Genomic DNA, 3,091 nt, shown 5'->3' on the forward strand with positions numbered 1-3,091 from the left:
GTGGCTGTGCAGGCTGTCCTCCATGCTGCTCCTCCGGGATCCCTGCCAGGTGTTCCTGTTCCCATTTTCCGGGTGCTTTGGCAGATTTGCAGGGCAGGCAGGAATTCCTGGCCGGGTGGAACTAATCGGGATTGTCTGGGCCGGCCTGGCACAGGGCAGCTCCTCAATCCCTGCCCAGGCATCCATGGCCTCTTGGTCTCCCGTGGCACAGAACAGCTTCTCCTTCAGCAAAGAATGAAAGATTTCCGTGTCCTTCCTGCCAGGAGAGCGGCTATCGGGATTTCTGAGGGAGTTTAATGGGCTGTGACATTCTCGTTATGATCCAGGTGATCGGAGAGTTTAATCTGCACTTCAGTGTGGGAATTTCTCCTCGGAGCAGAAGTTGATTTTTCATGTGAGTAACCAGGCAGGAACTTTATTTGTGGTGGATAAAGGCAGGAATATTGTCAAGGAACGTGTGGTGCATTCCCAATGGGAATCAGGCTTTTATAAACCTCTGACACCAGGCCCTGCCTAGAAAGGACTTTTCCAGGTGGATTTTTTAACAGGACAAGAGGAAACGGCCTCAAGCTGTGCCAGGAGAGGTCCAGGCTGGACACCAGAAGGAATTTCTTCGTGGAAAGGTTGTTAAACCTTCGAACAGGCTTTTTTCCTGATGGGAATTTTCCCCACTGACGGGAATTTTCCCCACTGACAGAATTTTTTCCCCACTGACGGAATTTTTTCCCCATTGATGGGATTTTTCCCCACTGATGGCTCAGACCTGGGGACCCAACGGGGTCACCCTGTGCCCAGAGAGACCCAAATCCCCTACGGGCTCCATGAAGGATCTCTCCAGCTTGTTTGTGTGCATGTAGCTGCTTCTCCATCATTCCATGCCTGAGTTTCCTAGGAAATCTGTCTCTTAGGAACTTCATCCAGGTTTTCCTCACCACTTCTGATCAGACTGAAGAGGATAAGGTGGAAAAGCTCATGTCCGACCTGCTCTTGTGGATCTTCTTGGGAGAAGAAGTGAAGTGAAGGATCCTCATGCCAGAAGGTGAAATCATGGCACGGGAATTCATGGAATGGTTCAACTTGGAAGGGATCACAGTGGATGATCTGATCCAAGCTCCCTGCTCCAGCAGGGCCATCACAGAGCACATGGCACAGGATATTCCGTGCTTTCTCCCAACGGGTCTCTTCCGGTGATGCCTTAGGATGACTCTGAATTCCGCCGGAAAATATTTTCCTTTTAGGACAAGTTCTTTCCAGGCTGTTCCAGCCTCTCCACAGCACAGGAAGGACCTGGAGCTGCTGGAGAGAGCCCAGAGGAGGCACCAGGATGATCCAAGGGATGGAGCAGCTCTGCTGGGAGGAAAGGCTGGGAGAGCTGGGAATGTTCACCTGGAGAAGGGAAGGCTCCAGGGAGAGCTCCGAGCCCCTTGCAGGGCCTAAAGGGGCTCCAGGAGAGCTGGAGAGGGACTGGGGACAAGGCATGGAGGGACAGGAGCCAGGGAATGGCTTCCCAGTGCCAGAGGGCAGGGCTGGATGGGAGATTGGGAATTGGGAATTGCTGGCTGGGAGGGTGGGGAGGGGCTGGGCTGGAATTGCCAGAGCAGCTGGGGCTGCCCCTGGATCCCTGGCAGTGCCCAAGGCCAGGCTGGACATTGGGGCTGGGAGCAGCCTGGCACAGTGGGAGGTGTCCCTGGGATGGGATGGGATGGGATGGGATGGTTTGGAAGTTTCCTTCCATCCCAAACAATTCTGGGATGTTTGCAGGGTACTTTAGGAGCCACAGTGAAACCCAAGGGTTCCTCTGGTTCTCCCACACTCCTGGTGGTTCATCCCATGCCGCTGGAAGCCGGAAAACCCCCCCATCCCAGAGCTGGAGTTACATTTAAATATTTGGCCTTTTTTTGTTCAACTTCCCTCACAGAGTTGTTTTCCAAAATAATTTATAGGGAAGTGTTAGAATGCAAATAATATCCTTTTTCTTTTCCATAGACTCAGTCAACATTTCCATTTCCATTTCCCTCCGAGTTGATTTATGGGAATTCTCAGCAGCCTTATCCATAATTCATAAACAATCCCTATTTTTTTATATCCCTTAAGCTGCTTTGATTCCCTCTTCCATATCCTTGATTCTTTCCTCCTTTTCCCTGGAAAAAGTGGTGCTGTTGCTATGGGAACTTCTCCTTCCCACCAGTTTTTGGATTTTCTTTTTTTCCCTCCTTTTGCCTTTCAGAAGGAACTTTTGCTCCATGACTGGATCCTTTCCCTTCTCCCTCCCAGCTCGGCTGCTTCAATTGGGAAAAGCTTTTCCCAGGATCTTAGCAATGCAGGAGGTTCAGATTCTTTAATTCCTGGTTTTTTTTGGGGGGGGGGGTTGGTTTGGTTTTTTTGTTTGTTTTTTTTTGTGGTTTTTTTGTTTGCTTTTTTTATTATTTTTATTTTTATTAATTTAATTTTTTTTCACTTTTAAAACTTTTTAAAAATTTATTTATTGGTTCAGAGGGAGCTCTTGGGGGTTTTTTGGTTTTTATTTTAATTTGGTGAAGGTCACAAAGTCTTTGGAAAAGAAGAAGTTCAGGAAGAGGTGACAAAGCAACAGGAGAATTCCTGAGAGTGGGAAGAGAGCGTGGATGGGATGAGGTAAAAGCAACTTTGGAGCTTCCAGGAGCCGCTCAGGTGCCACCACCACCTCTCCAAGGCCCCAGAAGAGCCTCCTTGGCAGATCCCGTGTCCAGGAGGGCTTTGCACACCTTTTCCCAGGATTTGGGGCGGAGTTACAACATCCTGGGATTCTAGACCGGAGTCCAGGAGGTCACAGGAATTTCTCACCCTTTTGAAAGTGTCCCTCACCTGTGATGTCACTGCCATTGATCCCAAACCTGCAGTTAATTGCCAGTTAATTAATCATTAGTCCACTTCAGCCCTCATTCGGTTTGTGATCCAAGCAGGTTTTTCCCTGAAATTCCCTCACACGGGATCAGAGTAAAGGATGGGATGGGATGGGATGGGATGGGACGGAATCAGTGGGGATGGATGGGAAGCGATGGGGTGGGATGAGGATGGGGATGGGATGGGATGGGATCAATGGGGTGGGATG

This window comes from Corvus brachyrhynchos, unplaced genomic scaffold, assembly GCF_000691975.1.
Source record: "Corvus brachyrhynchos isolate BGI_N302 unplaced genomic scaffold, ASM69197v1 scaffold245, whole genome shotgun sequence".
NCBI classification, from domain to species: Eukaryota; Metazoa; Chordata; class Aves; order Passeriformes; family Corvidae; genus Corvus; species Corvus brachyrhynchos.